This window comes from Canis lupus, chromosome 14, assembly GCF_003254725.2.
Source record: "Canis lupus dingo isolate Sandy chromosome 14, ASM325472v2, whole genome shotgun sequence".
Lineage (NCBI taxonomy): Eukaryota > Metazoa > Chordata > Mammalia > Carnivora > Canidae > Canis > Canis lupus.
The window spans coordinates 59,110,379-59,129,345 of NC_064256.1; the positions used below are offsets into that span (position 1 = coordinate 59,110,379).

General features: G+C 46.2%; 1 protein-coding gene across 2 annotated transcripts in view; it reads left to right on the top strand.

The window, feature by feature from the left end:
* Positions 1 to 18,967, top strand: part of CPED1 (cadherin like and PC-esterase domain containing 1) — a 262,071-nt gene that overhangs the window by 91,815 nt on the left and 151,289 nt on the right. The window lies entirely within an intron of this gene.

Consider the following 18,967-nt stretch of genomic DNA (forward strand, 5'->3'; position numbering starts at 1 on the left):
CGTGGGAAGCAAAACACCTATTTCATTACAATAATCAATATGGAATAGTTCCTGAGTGAAAAACAAAGCTCTCAAGTGTGCCTAAGCTACCAAGCCATGACGTAGAGCATGATGGGGAAGTTTTCTGGGAAGAACTTAGTCACGACCGCAAAAAGTTTAGTTATAAAAGGTAACTCAGGTCACCTCAGTTGAAAATAACATCTAGTGACAACACATTGGGTATATTTTAAGAAGTTCCCAATTTTACAGAAATAATTGTTCAGAAGACAGGCAAGAGGAAATGGGAAGACATTGAAAGAATAATTATCTTGTATATTCTTTCAGTTTCTTCCCATTTTATCTGTCCACTGAACAATTATTTCTCTAAAATCAAAAATTCCTTCAAAGAACAAATCCCACTTACACGATCCCACTTACATGAGAATCTAAAATTGTCAAACTCACAGAAGCAGGGGATAGAATGGTAGTTACCAGGGACTCAGGGAAGGGGAAGTGAGAAAGGATTGGTCAACTGGTACAGAATTTCAGTTATGCAAGATGAATGTGTCCTAGAGTTTTATATACAGAATAGTGGCTACGGTTAATAACACCAAGATTTGCTAAGAGAATAGATCTTATGTTAAATGTCTTTATCACTAAATAACACACATATACATACATGTGTATGTATATACACATACATATATATTTGGAAGGAATAGATGTGTTTATGGCTTGAATGTAGTGATGGTTTCACGGGTATATTTCTCTCCAAACTGATCAAATTGTATGTATTAAATATGTACAACGTTTTGTATCTCTATCATAATAAAGTGGTTTTCAAAAAAAGAATGTACAAGTGCCTTTAATAGTTTCAAGAGATTCAGAAGCGACTGACCCTAATGTTTTTCAGAATTTATCTTATATAAACTACATTGTAAATTCTGAAAAATCTTCTCATGGTGAAAAATCTTTAAATGGCCCATTTAAATATTGTCAATTAAAAAAAATCAGCGTGATAAATGATGCAGGTGCTGTATTCCTTAGTATAATATGTGGCTGACATTTTGAGGAAATAGTATTGATGGAAGTCTTAAGGGCACTTTATTTTAAGGACAGTCATCTTAACTATATCAATGTACGCGGTTTTTAGGTAATTATGAAAAAGTGGAATCAAGGTTGGTTTGCCTTTCATGTTATCTCCCACTAGTCTTTACAGTGGTTGTTTGTATTTCCCCAAGTACCTTCCATTGTTTTCAAATTTCCCTTCCTATTAGATTGAATTATATGAAATTGCTGATATTTGGTCATGTGTGACCTATAAAAAAATTGCAATTTCATACGATACAACCTAATATTTGGAAGTCGGGTACAGAGAGATAAAAGGAATTGAATTCCTCAAGTCATGTCACATTCAGGCATTCAACAAATGTTTACTCACCACAGTCCAAAATCCCCATTCTTGTAGAATTGCAACAGCAGTCGGTGCAAGTCTCCCACAACTATTTATGCAACCCTTTTTATCCCCATTCTCCATTCAATTCCCTTGCTCCTCAAAGGCTATCGAAAATGATTTAATGTGTATCTTTTCATTTAGATTATCGTAAAATATGCAGTTGTGTTATGCACACATGTGCTTTTAATTTATGTAAATTGTATTGTATTAGAGATTTTTTTCTTTGAACTTTTTTATGTGAACTCCACATTTTTAAGAAGGAAACATCCACGCTGTTATGTGCACACCTTCTGTGTTACTCTTCACTGATGTACAGTCATGTGTTCCATCCGTTTACTTACCCAGTGATAGATATCTTGATTATTCCAACTCTTGACTAAAGCAAATAGTGCTTCAGACTCTTTATGAATCTGCATCTGATTTTTCTGGACAATATATACCCGTCATTAGACATGTTAGGTCATAGGATATGGGTTCATTTGGTAGAATTAAATAATGCCAGCTTACCCTCCAGAAGGCCTGTTTCCATCTCTATGCCATGATCAGTCTCTCCGTGTCCCTACAACCTGCCCAATACTTGACCTTTCAGGCTTGCAGCAGGTCACAAGTGATATTTTACTCTTGCAAATTTGTCATCTATCTGTTAACTTTATCCATAATATCCTTTGTTGATGAGGAATTTTCAGTTGATTAGTCAAATTAATTTTTCCTTATAATTTCTGCTTTGGAGATTTAGTTCCGGAAATTGTTTCTTATCTCTAAATCACGGGGTGGGCTTCTCCATTTTCTTCTATTATCTTTATCATTTTTTTCTGGACAGATAAATATTTTATTCAACTAGAGTTCACCTTTGAGCCAGATTTCTTTTTCTATATAATCAATTTCCACAGACTAAAAACTCACCATTTCCCATGAATCTAATATCACCTTTATTGCATAAGTTCCCATTTGCATATGGGACTGCCTCTGAGCTCTCTCTTCTGTTCCAGTTGGCTCCCTTGTTTTTATTATTTTTGCAGCATATGTATATCTTAGTATCTGGCAAGGGGGTCCCTCTTTTCTACTTTTTCTTTTTGAAATTAAATTAGCTATGTAGTAGACATTTATTTCCTCATAAATATTTTAGAATATCAAGTATTTTTAAAAAATCATACAGTAATTTCAATAAACATTGAATTTATAGTACAATTTTTGAAGAATTGAATGTTCATAATATCATCTCTATTTACTAAGATCGTTTTCTTTTTCCTTTATTAGACTTTAAATTTTTTTCCCCATAAAGATCTTATATGTTTTCACTTATGTTTATTTCTAGATTCCTTAGAATATTTGTTGATATTCTTTTTGAAATTATATTGTCTATTCAGTTATTGCTAGGATAGATAAATACTGTTTTTGTAGTTGAACTTGTATTTGGTAAATTTCTTGCAATAATTTTATCACTAATACCAGTGGATTTGGGCATTCAAGGCAGATGATCATTTTATCTGCAAATAATGTCATGTTAATCTCCTTTTTAATTCTTATGTATCTTCTTTCCTTCCTCCTCCTCCTCCTCCTACTGCTTCTGCTCCGGCTCCTGCTTCTTCTTTTCCTTTACTGTTTGGTCAGAACACCCACTACTATCTTTAAAGGTAGAAATGATCATTAAATTTTCTTGAACTGTACTTCATCTTAAAAGGAATGAAACTCAAGTTTCTCTATTTTTTTAAAAGATTTTATTTATTTATTTGTCAGAAAGAGAGAGAGAGAGAGAGAGTTGGCAGGCAGAGGGAGAGGGAGAAGCAGGCCCTCCGCTGAGCATAGAGCCTGGTGCAGGGCTCAATCCCGGGACCCCAGGATCATGACCTGAGCTGGAGACAAACACTTAACCCACTGAGCCACCCAGGCACCCCACAAGTTTCTCTACTAAGTAAAATGCTTATGGTACGTTTTTGGTTTTTAATCTTCATAGTTGCTGCCAAGGTAATGAGACTAATAGAAGGAGCCACACTGGATCAGTCACCATGTTACAACTATTGCAATATATGGACAATTTTGTTTCCTCTGCACCATCTCCACTCTCCTTCCCAGACAATAGTTTATTTTGAAACAATTCCCAGACATCATATGATTTCATTTATAAACCTTTTTAGAGTGTAACTCTGCGAGGGATGGATTTATAAACTTAACTAAGTTAAATAAGTTCCCTTTTATTTTTAGTCAGCTAGGAGGCTTTGCCGTAAATAGATTTTGAACTTTGCAAAAATGCTTTGTGCTGCATTAATAAATTATATGATTTTTTTCTTCCTCAAGTTTATTTTTGTGGTTTGTGACATTAGTGGATTTTCTTTTAATAAAACGTCCTTGCGTCACTGAGATAAAACCTATGTGATTATTTGGGGCTATTTTTCAATAGTGTTTGATTCTTTTTTAAGATTTTTATTTGAAAGAGAGAGACGGCGCATGAACAGGGGGGAGAGGGAGAGAGAGAAGTGGGCTCCCAGGGAGCCCGATGTGGGGCTCGATCTCGGGACCCCGGGGTCATGGCCTGAGCCAAAGGCAGATGCTGAACCGACTGAGCCGCCCAGGAGCCCTGCTCTGCTGGATTTGTTTAGTTCTGACTTCCGTGTCTACATTCATAAATGATATGGGCCTGTAGCTGTATTATATTTCCCTCCTCTAGTTTTTAGAGTTGAGATTACTGGAAAAATAGAACTGAATAACTTTCGCTCATTTTCAGCTTTCTAGTACAACCTGTATAAACTAGGAGTGACTTCTTCTGGTTGTGTACAACATCCTCCTGGGCTCGTTCTCTTCTTATGGAGTGTTTCCAATTAGGACCTGAAGTTTTCACCCTTTAATTCTGGAAAGTTTGTCTTCATTATTTCTTGAAACACTTTTTCTCACTGTGTTTTCTTTCTTTCTTCTGTCGTCCACATTGTGACCTCTTCCTTTCATGTGCTGATGCCCATTAAGAGGATGCCCATTTTTACTTGCATTCATTAATTTCTTACTTTATTTCCTCTTGGCTCTTTTTAATGACTTCTTTTTCTTTTTTTTTTTTTTCACATTTCATTTCGCTACTGCCTTCCATTATTTCCTTGAGTATCTTAGTCGTGCTTTTTAAAAGGTCTTAGTGCATTAGTTTCAGAGGTCGGTGAGCTCTCTGTTGCACCACAGGGCCCCTAGTCTATTAGCCTAAGTAGATCATGTCTTTCTCTTCCGTTGTTTGCCCCCTACTGGAGGCAGCTGTACTTTCCACAAGGCCCATATTTTGTTCCTTGAGCTTCAGTTCTCCTGCAGATACGATTTACTGCAGCTGGTACACCGTCCGCAGAAGGCCAGTCCTGTGGGTGTATCCGAGGACATGGTAGGCGATGGGGTCCAAGCGTCAGAAAACCACTTTTGATCACTTCCCTCTGCTGCCATTCGGCAGCTGGTTCCTCTGGTCAGAATTTCACGCCCTAAACTCTTAGGAAGTAAAGCCTTGGAGGGGAGGCACTTCTCTCCCTTATAATCCATCAAACGGGAGGTTTGAGAGAACAGGGTGGAGGAGTGAATGTCAGAAGTGATATAACCTCACGCTTCTCCTCATCAAGTCTTCACCTGAGCAGGACATTAATCCCCCTCTCCCCCATATTAAGCAACCTGATTCCCGGGGTGGACTCTACATCCTAAACGGGAATGGGGAGGCAGTGAATGTCCTTAGGGGATCCCAGGGGAGAGGCACGAGGGAAATAACAACACTTTCCTCCATCCTGGCCTCTCGGAGAAGCATCCAAAACCCACCATCCTCACACTCCAGAGGTCCTGGCCCTTGCCACCACTGGCCAGACCGGTCCCAAACAGCTTTCACAATCCCCTTCACATAGGTTTTTATTATTTATTCCTTTGAAGCCTCCCCCTTCCCTTTTTTTTTTTTTTGTTTCTTTAAGCATCACCTCCCCTAAGCCCAGTAGAAACACTTTTTTTTTTTTGTCGTAGTTTTTATGTACAGTAGCCTCCCTTACCTGCACATTTGATTTCTGCAGTTTGAGTCCACTCTGCCTCCACCCCCTAAAGACTTCTGGAAGCAGATGATTCTTCTTCTTCTTCTTCTTCTTCTTCTTCTTCTTCTTCTTCTTCTTCTTTTTAAGATTTTATGTATTTATTTGAGAGAAAGAGAGAGAGAGACAGAGAAACAGCAGAGTGAGAGAGAGAGAACATGAGCTTGGAGGAGCAGAGAGAGAAGAAGCAGCAGCCTCCCCCCTGAGCAGGGAGCCCGACCTGGGGCTCCATCCCAGCCCCTGGGGTCACGACCTGAGCTGAAGGCAGACACTTGCCCGATAGGGCATCCCAGGTGCCCTGGTGATTGTGATGAGTCAGCAGAAGGTCCGTAGTAGCCTGATGCTATGTCACAGGCCCTACATCCTGCGCTTCACTTCCTCCTTCACGTCAGCATTTGATCATCCCACGTCATCACAGGGAGGGCGAGTACAGCACGATGTGGTGCTTTGAGAGACAGACCACCCTCACCTAACTTTTATTATAGCCCGTTGTTACGGTTGTCCTATTTTACCATTATTGTGTTAATCTCTTACTGAGCCTAATTTATAAAATAAACTTTATCTTAGGTGTGTATGTCTAGGAAAGAATACATAGTGCTCAGAGGGATCCACGGTCCCCCTGGTTTCAGGCATCCACCGGGAGCCTTGGTGGCCTCGCCCCTGCGCAGGAAAGGAGACAACCGTATTTCCTGAAGACCAAGCGTGAGACAAGAAGGCTCTCCGTGACTCGGTTTTCCTCGGACTTTCGTGCTTTATTCACTCTTTTGTTTCTTAGTCATACCCTTGTCGCCCATAGGACGGAGGCGGGCAGTAGACGTAGCACAGGAAAGCAGCAGGCCTCATCACCCGCACCCTCTCCTTGGGATTTGTCACGTCAGGATCTTGCCTGATTATTCTGGACGATACTGTTGTCTGCTCTCCAAGGGAGGCAGTGCAGCTTCCTGGGTTCGTGCGCCAGACAGTGATTATTTCCTTACGAGGTCAAAGCGACGATACTTGATGCTTCGGGTAGGTTGCTGGAAACAAGGGGGTATCTATTCACCCTTCAAGTGAAGTACTTATTGCTTCGGCTAAAACAAATAGATTCTACTTATCTGTTACATCAGTTGACCACCTTCCAAAATACTGCTTCCTCCTGATATTTTTAGATGTGAAAAATGCCTGGAAATGGCTCTCAGTGCTAGTGTAGAAGACAGGGCCCAGATTCACTTTAAAGCCCAACTATGCAATGTCAAAGTTTTATTGAACATTGTTTTTTTAAATCCCACAAAACATAGTCGTGTACGTGCGTGCGTGTGTCCAGAGTTCTCGATTCAAAGGCTGAATGACTTAGTTAACCCAGGAGTGATTTATGCACTGTGCAGCGAGACAGACTCACTAAACTGGTTATCAGTGGCCATTTATAAAATATTCAGGCAGCTAAAGGAGGTATGAGAGTAATAACAGAAATAACTAGGAGCTCATTTATTTCCAATTAGGTTTGCTGCTGAGATACTCTCTCTACTAAAGCTTCGGAGGGAGTTGAAAAATATCAAGAAATGCAAATTTTAGAAAATGACAAGTAGTTTGCTTTGTAAACTAAACTTTTTTTTTTCCTAAAAATCTCCTTCTATAACAGTAAAAAATAATTTCAAATTTAAGTGTTAGGTGTTTGCAAAGGAGGTTCAAATTTAAAAGTCGGGGCGAAGATAGAAAAAGGGACGAAAACTAATAGCATGTGTGACTCTCGCTTACTATAGCCTTCGATTCAGTTTTTTTTTTCTTCGATTCAGTTTTAAAACAATCGTTTAGGCTGCTGAGGCACTGTTGTGTTCTTGGTGAATGTAATAAACCCATTTTTAAGCAGTATTCTAATTTAAAGACTTTGCTTAAAAAGCTTCCCGTTCTGAAAGACGCCAGTTTTATCTATGAATTCCAGAGCGGGACCCTTGCACAGTTGTAATTGGTGACTTTTGGTCAAATGCCTCCCTGGCTGTTTTTATACGTGGGTCGTACAGATTAACTGCAAGACAGGTTTTAAGTTCAGATCTGGCTCCTGCGGCGGAGTCCCGGAGTCCCGGCTCACCCTCCACCCTCTGTGGTCCCCCAGCAGGGAGGAAGCCCTGGGTGGGGGGGGGTGGGTGAGGCTCGGACTCCCTTCTGACGCCTGGAGATGCCCTCTGCCTGTGAGCACAGCAGGCCTCGCCCAGACGCGCCTCCCGGGTCCAAATCCATCCTTGGATCCGCCGCGGCACATTTCCGGATGCTCACTTGTTGCCACCGGCACCAGCTCATCCTTGACCCTAACCCGTTCTTGATGAATGTGTCTTGCACCGAGTTCCATCAAGGATCACGGACAACTTTATTTTTTGGAGAAGTGAAATTGTCTTTATTTGGAGACCATGTGCTCTTTTTAATTGAAACCTAATCGGCATAAGGTGTCTTCTTGGCTGCAGGCCCGCATCCTAGTGACCCGGAACCTCTGGACCTTCTGCAACGCCAGGGTGCTGAGCCCGGTGGCTGCGGCACTAAAGGGCACCAACGGCGGGAAGCAATTGCCCGGGGCGGCTGGTGGCCTCACCCTCTCACTTCGCAGGGGTCCCCCAGAGGCTTTCCGGCCAGCGTGGGACACAGGTGTCATAATCTAAGTTTCTGGGCAGGGTCACCCTGAGGGAAAGGGGAAAGCCGGGGACGGGTCAGTGCCTGTGCGGCCCCCGTGGAGGCCCCGGCCCGGCCGCAGCGCTAACCCCCAGGCTCCAGCAGCACCGCAGGCCTCCGGGGGCTCATCGCTGCTCCACGGGGCCCGCCGTCCCCCCCCCCCACCCCCAGGGGACCAGCGAGTGTGCGAGGAGAGCGGGAGTCTTAGCAAGGCCAGGAACGCTGCCATCTACCAAGACCTTTTTCCAAGAATGCCTGCGTCTCACTCTTTTCGGGGATGTTGCCGAGATGCAGCGAGCCTGGCTGCGCATCAGGGTTTGTGCAGAGCCTTCCATGGGGTGCTGAGACGGCTTCTGTATCCCAGGGTGAAGATGAGGAATGCCTCTGGATGCAGGTACAGTTACCTGCAGCGGCCGCCGGCCTCAGGACCGTGGTCTTCTTCTGACCTTCATCTTACGTCTAAAACCGCAGACCGTGGAACTGACCTTGTAAAGGCTTCTCCACTGAGCATCGGGCCTTTCTGCAAGGCCCCGGAGACCTATGTCAGCTTGTAGGAAGAAGGTGACTAAAAGGCCGCTCTCGGGAGTTTGTGAAAGGAGTTCGTGTGTTACTTCATCTACTCTCACCTGGATCAGATTTAAAAACTGCATCAGGGGGTTCATTTGTAAGGTTTGACTTTATATAAATAAAAATTATAGGCGACAAGCATAAAATTAAATAAACCTGTGACCGAAGCTGACAAAATAAGAACTAAATAATGATTGAAAAGGAAAATATATCTCTCTAATCAGCCCATACCGGTGTTGAATATTATTTAAGAGATATATCTGCTCCAGCAAAAGAGTGATTGTTTTGCAACCGAACATGACTTTAAAACAATTTTGTTATTTTGCATTGATACTGTTGATGCAAGTTCGTCTCTTATTTTGAAAATTTTCATTCACTCGTTCATTTATTCATTCCTAGCTTTGTTCCGTAAAAGGTTTGTCAGGTATTATATACATTCATTAATTCTTAATACTGCACCTGGGATTATCCTAAATAGGAAGAGAATTATTCCTTAATCATAGTCATGTTTATTTGATCACAAATGATCATTTAAACACATGACCATAAGCTTCAGGACAGCGAGCAATGTGCCTGTATCCCTGAGAGCCTCAGAAAATGCCTGGCACATGGCAGGCACTCAAAAAATGTCTATCAGTGAATGATGGTCTATCACTATCATTTTTATTAAAGGTACCTGATTAAACCATACACAAAAACTTTCATTTTGGCAAAGTAGTGTTGAGAATAGGTTCTGCATCAAAAGATAAAGATGAGTGTTCGCTTCGGCAGCACATATACTAAAAAAAAAAAAAAAGATAAAGATGATGAATTTACCTATAACATCTTTGTTAATTCAGACATATCTTCTGAACTAATGTAGTGAACTGGTTAATATAAGCAAATAAAATTAACTAGAATGTGTGCATTATACATACATATATACACACATATATGACACATATATAAAATGTCTTACAATGACAACATGATGTAGCACTTAACCCTAATAAATAAATCTCTAAGTATTATTTCCTTTAACACTAGAAAACTGATGGGCGAGTATTAGTTGTATGTCCAGAAAAATGGAGGTTAGCTAATATTCAGGGATTTCAGCGTGAAATCAGGGGAGGTCAGTGTGTCCCTTCAGAATACTCGAAAGAAGAAAAGGGAGTTAGTTTCTCAGTGGCATGTGGATGTTAGGATGTGTAGGTCCCTTCTCCTTCGCGGCTCTTCTCCCCGGCTCCTGTTCAAGCCCGCTTCTCTCTGGCGTCATCTAGTGGATGCCTGTGAGAGGACGAGAGAAGGGCCCAGAAAGATCCCTGGAGGGATCAGATGTCCCTTCTGCAAACCAGGGCCTCGGAGTCTGTGGCATGTGGACCTCACAGAAACTCACAGACTAATCGATGCAGGCTGGTCCAGCATCAGAGTGTCACTCTGGTTACACCTCGGTGATCACAATAAAGAGAAAATAAAGATCAGATACACTGTTTAGAGGAAAAAAAAAAAAGGAGTATGGAAAAAGCACTAATTAAGCAATGTTATAAGTACTTATTAATCATCCATCGGTGCCTAGATTACAGAGCTGCTGTAATCCCTTCCTGTAGTACCCTCCATCCAATAAAGAATGTGAAGATGGACCCATGGATTAAGGCAAAACTCTCTGCAGTCTTCCTGAATTTTTCCACTTCTGCGCAGGCACCTAGAGTGACTCAATTTAATTTTATGAATCTAAAAAAAAAATAAAAAAATAAAAAAATAAAAATAATACAAATTCTATGCATCTTGATTCCTAGACCTTGACAAGGCTTACCTGAGTTTTCCATTACTGTGTAATGGTAAATATCTTCTGAGGACAGGAAAACATGTTGGGAGAAAAAAAAAAAAAAGTCAGATAAAGTCAGCAAAAAAGTCAAGAGAACAAACATGAGGAAGAAAACCTTATTGGCCTCAATATGCTTAAAGTCCTTGAAAGAAGAGATTACGTTTATTCATTTACTTATATTTATTTATTTATTTATTTATTTATTCATTTATTTTACTTACTTATTTTTATTTAAAAAGGAAACACACCTTGAGCGCCTGACACAATACCTAGTGCTTAGAAGACAGGGGAGGAGAAATGACTTGGAAGAGAGACTCCACTCATCAGATTTGCTGCAAAAGCAACTAGTAATAAAAAAAAAAAAAAAAACTCTTTATAAAGAGGTAGGTGAATGCAAAGTCCTAACAGTGAAGACGATAGCAGTCAGTGTCTCAAAAAACAAATAGCTCTCTCATGCTTAAGTCTGTTATAAAATGTGCGTCCGGTGGAGGAGACGGATGATATTTACGATTTTACTCTGGTTATGGAAACAAAATAATTTCCCACCAGGACGCCTGGCAGCTTATCCCATTACCCGCCACCTCAAGCACCTTGTGTTGAGCATCTCCTCTCTTCTCTGAGGTCTATGTCAAGGACCTTGACAAATCCTAAATGTAAAATAGCCCCGAAATGTGCCAACGAGGTGGAAGTGTTGTGTCTGCTGAAAGAAGACAGCCTTCCGCTCCTTCGGGGGGGAACCTGAGCAGCATTTGTCTTACGTGATTTATGCATCCTAAGTTTCAAATGAAATACGGCCTTTCCCTCCCATATCTTGAAATGCGGTTGCAAATTTGAAAGAAACCGCAGGCTTTTGTGGGGAGGAACTCCAAGCAAGGGTGCGCGTTGCCCCCAAGTGACCCTTTTAGATACTGCACCAGGGCCTCGTGGCCTGCAGGGTGGTGGTGGGGGGGTGCAGAGCTGCTTTTTCTCTTGGATTATACACCTTTTTTAAAAAAAGATGCCATGTATTGATCCATGAGAGACACACAGAGAGAGTTAGAGACCCAGGCGGAGGGCGAAGCAGCTCCCTGCAGGCCCGACGCGGGACTCGATGCCGTGACCCCGGGTGCCCTGCCGAGGCCGCGCACCTGACCTGGCCGCGACCCCGCTGTGCGCCCGAGGCTGAGGCCGTGGCTCCCGGGGCGCCCGGGCGGGGGGGGGGAGCTGTGGGGGGTGGCCGGTCCCCCCTGCACCCCCACCCCTGCCCCGAGGGGCCCCGCTCCCCCGCGGATGCGCCCCCGCCGGCCCCCCGCGGCGCCCAGCCTCAGCCGCCCTGAGGCCCGCCTGCAGGAGCTGGAGCTCGGGCCGCCCCGGAGGGCCCCGGTCCCCGTGTTCGCGCCCGCGCGTGGCGCCTCCTCTCGGACCCGCTGCCCCGGCTGCCGGGTCTCCTGCAGGGCCGCCCCGCCCCGGCCGCAGCCCCCGCCGCCCGGTCCACGCAGCACGGAGCAGGGCCCCGGGCTCAGCTGCTTACGGGGCGCCCCTGGGCCCGTCCCCGGCTCGGCTAGGGCCCCGACTCCCCCTGGGCCTGGTCTTAGGTCCCCAGCTCGGAGGGCCCTGGCTACCCCCCTGGGCCCAGTCCTGGGTTCCTAGCTCGGGTTAGGGCCCCTGCTCCCCCCTCCCCAGGCCCTGTCCCCAGCTCGGGTTAGGGCCCTGGCTCCCCCCCTGGGCCCAGTCCTGGGTTCCCAGCTCGGGTTAGGGCCCCGACTCCCCCCCTGCGCCTGGTCCCCAGCTTGGGTTAGGGCCCTGGCTCCCCCTCTGGGCCCAGTCCTGGGTCCCCAGCTCGGGTTAGGGCCCCGACTCCCCCCCTGCGCCTGGTCCCCAGCTTGGGTTAGGGCCCTGGCTCCCCCTCTGGGCCCAGTCCTGGGTCCCCAGCTCGGGTTAGGGCCCCGACTCCCCCCCTGCGCCTGGTCCCCAGCTTGGGTTAGGGCCCTGGCTCCCCCTCTGGGCCCAGTCCTGGGTCCCCAGCGCGGGTTAGGGCCCCGACTCCCCCTCTGCGCCTGGTCCCCAGCTTGGGTTAGGGCCCTGGCTCCCCCTCTGGGCCCAGTCCTGGGTCCCCAGCTCGGGTTAGGGCCCTGACTCCCCTCCTGGGCCCGGTCCCCAGCTGGGATTAGGGCCCCGACTCCCCCCCTGGGCCCAGTCCTGGGTCCCCAGCTCGGGTTAGGGCCCCGACTCCCCCCCAGGCTCAGGTCCCCAGCTCGGGTTAGGCCCTGGACTAGCCCCAGCGCCCGGTCCCCAGCTCCAGTTAGGGCCCCGACTTCCCCCCTGGGCCTGGTCCCCAGCTCGGGTTAGGGCCTCGACTAGCCCCTGGACCCGGGTCCCCAGCTCAGGTTAGGCTCCCCACGAGCCCCTGGGCCTGGGTCCCCAGCTGGGGTTAGGTCCTCAACTCCCCCCCTGGGTCCCCAGCTTGGGTTAGGCCCCTGACTACCCCCTGGGCCCGGGTCCCCAGCTGGGGTTAGGGCCACAACTCCACCCTGGGCCTGGGTCCCCAGCTGGGGTTAGGTCCCCGACTCCCCCCTGAGCCTGGGTCCCCAGCTCAGGTTAGGCCCCTGACTGCCCCCTGGGCCTGGGTCCCCAGCTCAGGGCTGACATCCAGCCCAGCAGGGAGCCTGCTTGAGATGCTCTCTCTCCTTAGAACCCCTCATCCCCCCAGAAAAAAAAATACTGTGCCAAAATAGTTTCTACCAGAAGTTTCATTCCTGACGTATTTGAAAGGTAAGAGAATTTTCCCATGTTGCTTGATCACCCAAACCACCTACGGAAAGAATAGGAATAGGTATTCAAGTCCCAGAGCGGAATCATTACCTCACAGAAGAAAAACAGTATGCTAAGGAAATATACTGCATTTTCATGCTCTCCGTGAGGTACTGCTATGGTGAAAAGAAATGCGATTTTAAAATATGCATCAGACAATGATGACACCTTTTCAGGCTGAGTGATAAGCAAATAGCTGGTTGCACTTTTACTGTAAAGGAAAAAGAATTAAATCACTAGCACTGGATCTAAGAGCCCTGCACCTACAAGACCCAAATGAAAATCCCAAGGCACAATGACCTCCGGGGGCCTGGGGATGCACGCGCATCTGGGAATGTTCTGGTACCCGCCGTCTGACCTCATGCAAGTCTTTCAATCTCTCCAAACCGCTTCCTGTGTCTAAAAAAGAGGAGTCGTTTCTAATGGGTTAAATAAGGTTTTACCTTCCTCCTGCAGGTGTTTACTGGGGACTTCCTGTGCTAGACATGGTGTTAGGTGCTGGTGACATAGGACAGCGTCCCTGCCTCCGTGGAGTTTGTTCTGTGGGATGGGAGGTGAAATACAGAGGAGGAACTCGTTACCTGCACACAGACAAGTACAGGTGACTACAGATTGTTTTTGAAGGTTTATTTGTTTGAGACAGAGAGAGAGAGCTCAGTGGGGAGGTGTAGGGGGAGAGGGAGACCGTCTGATGCCCACTCGGGGCTGAGCGTGACCCCATGACCCGGAGATCACCACCTGAGCCACAACCAGGACTCAGTTGCTTACCCGACGGCCCCAGCCAGGTTAATTCCAGATTTTTGCACCCATCATTTTGCCACTCCGTAGTTACAGATTTTTGAGATGGCTGAGGATGACATGAGTAAGGGGGGTGTGTAGAAAGTAACTGGGTTGCCTGCGTGATGAGAGGAAGGAAGATCTCCCCGACGAGGCGACATCTGGGCTAGAATTCATGGGTAAGACTGAGTGGCATTTGAGGAGCCAGTGAGGAATTAGTCTCAGCAGGTGGAGAATGCCAACGGCCCGAGGTGCTGGTCCCTGCACAGGCACAGAGCATCGCCGGTACTGGAAGTGTATCCTGTTGAACAAAAGGAGAGGGGTAGTGAGGAGAGAGAGCCCGGATCATGCGAGACTTATAGGCAAAGTGAAGAAGTTGAATTTTTTTCTAGGGGCGAAGGGATGTCCCCGAAAGATAGTGGGCAGGGGCTCCCTAATGTGATTTACCTTTTCAAGCCTGGTCTGCTGCTGTGTGAACGTACTGAGGAGGATCGTGAGCACAGGCAAGGCCCTTGGGCGTCCAGGTAAGAGGACTGCTCCCTGGGCCTAGTTGGTGGGATGGGGGGCTACAGAAGGAGAGAAGTTCCTACCGTGGGGAGGTAGAGACGCGCTTGGGTGATGAGTTGAGAAAGAGGACAGAGACGGCTCACGGTGATCCCTTAGCCGTTATTTGGATGGTGGTGTCATTCCCTGAGCTACATCAGGTGGGAGGGAGTAGGATGGAGAAATGTGAAAGGAGGAAGAGGACAGGACCATGGGGTCCTGGTCTCACAGCTGCTTACCCACGTCCAGGTTCACACCCGTCTGTCTGGCTCTTAGGCCTCCTTTACTCTGTCCAGCTCCTGAGGGCCCCATATGGGAAAACTCTCTCCGGGGGAGCTTGGTGTTTCTTTACCCGATCACGTCCTCTCCCTGCGTTTCCTGTCTCCATTCCCCTCCCCTTCCTACTCTTTCCAACAGAGATGGTCTACCACTTGGTCCCAGATCAGCAGTTTCCCAATACGTAGGAACAGCCTGGGCCTAAGTGTGCCCGTTCCTCAGACACCAGAGGTTCAAGGGTTGTTTTCAAATAGGTGGGGCCTCAAATCCTAAGTCCGTTCCCTTGAGGACCATAGGGTTGTCAACCCTGATATATTCAGCCAAGAAGAGGGGAGGAGAATGCTTAGGGACCTGCCCACCCTAGAAAGGGCTGACTATCTTCAGTGTTGGGGATGGAAGTCAGAGTGAAGCTGGAGGAGTCCGAAGAGGAGAAGTCAAACCAGAAGCAGCAGGCATTTCACTGCATTCCCAGCACCCAGAATAAAGGAACATGAAGTTCTCAGGTCACCTTCTGTTTCCTGTAGGAAGTTAATGAGGGAAAGAGGTGCCGACTCCATGCCACAAAGAGGGGGAAATAAGGAAATAAGATGTCATGTGGACAAACCCACAAAAAGCCAATTGAAGTCGTTGACTTTTGCTTCATAATAAATCACTCCTACACTTAGTGATTTTAAATGAGAAATATATTTATTTATTGTTCCTCTGCTTCTGTGGGGTGACTGGGCAGGATCTGCTGATCTCTGTGGCTCCGCTAAAGCTGGATGGTCCAGCTTGCCTCACTGACATGCCTGGCTGTTGGCCTGGGGTTGGCCAGGATCGTGGGGCCTCATCACCCAGCCAGCTGCCCAGTGCTTTGTCCTGTGGTGGTAATGTCAGGGTCCCCAGGAGCAGCCAGTGAGCAAACCCCAAAAGCCAAGTTCTCTCCAAGCTTTTGTTTGTGTCGTGGGCTGAATGATCGCTCCCAAAAAGATATGTTGGATCCTAACCCCAAGAACCTTTGAATGTGACCTTATTTGGGAAAAGAGTCTTGGCAGATATAATTGAGTTAAGGATCTCAAAATGAGATCATCCTGGATTACCCAAGCGGGCCCTACACGCATCAACACATGTCCTTATAAGAGAGAGGCAAAGGGAGATTTGACAGACAGAAGAGGAGGAAGTCATGCGAAGAGGAACCCAGAGGACAGCTGTACACCCTCAAGCCAAGCAAAGCCTACAGCCACCGGGAGCTGAAGAGCCGAGGAACGATTGTCCTTTAGATCCTGAAGAAGGAATGTGGCCCCTCCAACACCTTGATTTTAGACTTTTGACCTTTAAAACTGGGAGATAATAAATCTCTATTGTCTTAAATCACCGGGTTTGAAGTCACGTGTTACGGTAGTCTTAGGACATTAAAACTGTTTGCATCACACTTGCTAACGCTCCGTTGACCAAAGAACTTCACAGGGGCGGCACCAAGATTCAAGAGGCGAGGAAAGAGACTCCACCTCGGGGTGGGGGGAAGTGTGTAAAGTCACAACGCGGAGGTGGGGAGGGGCGGGCGCCTACAAGGGAGGGAAAAACTTGTGGCCAGTTTTTCCAGATGGCCACACCACCGTAAAGAAGGATTTTCCCGTTAGAGGGGATTGCCAGCAGGTTCACAGGATGGCAGGATGGAATGTATTTAGAATAGAGAACACGGGACTTAACAAATTAGGGACAGGAGACAGCAAAGAAAGGAAGGGGGAGGGTATCGTAACTGATGGCTCCTCGACTCCCTGATGGGAATGGGGCTCCGAGTAGTTGTATGTTCTTCATCAAGTAACGTGGAGAAGTGATATAACCTTCCCCCTAAAAAACTGGTGAGGAACCAAAGTGTTTAATCTGTGTCCTACTGGATACCTGAGATTGGGCCGTGGAATCAAAAACAACTCAAAGGAGAAGCAGTGTTGACCCTTCAATGGTGGTCCATAGTCCACTCGGCTCACTTGTGTTCCGCAGTTGCTTCACGGAGACCCGCGTGCCTGGCGACCTAGAGCGGGACCTAAAAGAGAAACACTGGCTCCTGCTTTCCAGGAAGCCTTCAGTGGAGGAGCCGAGGGGGAAAGACACAGAATGTTACACAGAGCAGGCTGCCGGGAGGGGCTGCGTTGTGGGATGGTCCAGAGTAGGAGACGGTTGGTTGTTCAGCTGGAGGAAGGTGAGGTGGGTTTCACCAAATAGGTGGCCTCTCAGCTGAGCTTGGGAGAATGAGTGGGGTTCCTTTAGAAATGGGGAGGGGATATTTGCATTTACTTTGGAAAGACATCACGACACGTGGGAACATAGGTTGTAGTCTCAGAAGTATGAGCTGCCTTATTTATTTGGCTAGAATGCATATGTATTCCCGTATTTTGGGATGGGGGAAATCTTAGGGCAGCATGTGGTGGAGGGAGGGAGAAAGAAGAGAAGAGGGGGGAAAGGCATAGGGTTTGTGGAGTAAGGGAAACCAGAAAAGGTATGTCAGAAGCATATCCTGAAGAGCTTGCATTTCATGTGCTGCCGAATGTACAATGGCCCCACTGTCATCTTACGTATCTGAATGTAGTCTCATACGTGGTCTCACTGGATGCTTTTAGGGATCCTGAAGGGTAGAGTGATACGTTTATATCCATTCTATGTATGAGGAAATGAAAATCCACGAATTACTGAAGATGACAGAACTAGCAAAGGTGATTAGGGTCAGGACTCCGATCTCCAGTGCGTAAATCCCTCTTAATCACCACTTAACTGCGTGCAGTATTAAGCAATGCTCTGTGTGCCCTCCCTAAAGCACACTGATTGCTGAACCCAAGAACTCAGTGCCTGAGGCAAGCGTTTGTATGCTTACCGCGGGGCACCCTGATGAACTACAAGTGCAAACAGAGATAGATTCACTTTTATAAAAGCAAAGTTGAATATTTATAAACGAATCAATCTGGGAAAATTTCTTGGAAGCATTGCAGGTGCATTTAATGTAGGGTAACCACTTGCTTGGGGTCAAGGAAAATTTTGGAACCTGGGGTTCTACCCTGAGGTGTTTTGCAAATGTCTTTATGTTCTTGCTTAATTGCATTTACAAACAATGCATTATGGGTGAGGTGTCCCTAAGGTAATGACTAGCAATTCCAGCGAGCTCACCTGCAAGGAAACAAAACACCTTGGCTGTATGTTACAAGATTGACAAAGGAATGACACTTAGGGGGATACCTGGGTGGCGCAGCGGTTTAGCGCCTGCCTTTGGCCCAGGGCTCGACCCTGGAGACCCGGAATCGAATCCCAGAATCCCACGTCGGGCTTCCAGTGCATGGAGTCTGCCTCTCTCTCTCTCTCTCTTTCTGTGTGACTATCATAAATAAATAAAAATTTAAAAAAAAGGAATGACACTTAGGTTTTTTAAATTAAAACAACACATTTAAGAATTTCACGCAATGCTTTTTGAATTCTCACATAAAAAGAGCTGTCCCTCTGCAGCACACAGGATAAAAGGGCGCGTACTGTTTATTATATCACCTGTTTCTCTAAATACTGGGACTTCTGTCCTTTATGACACGGGCTGTGCTTCAGAAGGACGGCTCTGGCAGCAATGGGAGAGAAAGAGGTTGGAGGCAGGGAAACCAGAACTCAGTCCTTGGGACCGCGATGAGAAGACATTGGTATATCTGATTATAGTACTAAATCATAAACTTTTAAATTGTGCATCATGTTTAAGTGCTCATTTGAAATATCCCATGTAAAAGAATGAGTTCTGTTTGAACACTGGTAAAAGAGCGGTGGGAAGTACCTGACATGAGAGGTGTAAGAAAATAGTAGAGGGTTGTAATGCATCTGCGGGTTCAACCGACTGTAACGCGGCAGCCCTCATCAGTTAGGGCAAATTGCTCCATCATTTTCTTTCTTGTACAACCAGAACTCATTATTTTTATGATGAATACATTTCCTGTTCTTCTGTGATTGACCATGAAACTTAATTAGGACTAAAATAGATACCCCGCGTAACATATCCAGAACATAAATGAAAAATATTTTCCCATTTTACTTTCTTACTCATTCGAGAGTATTTATAGATACACGAGAGGGGGGTATCTTTCTGCCAAATGCGTCTGCGTTTGC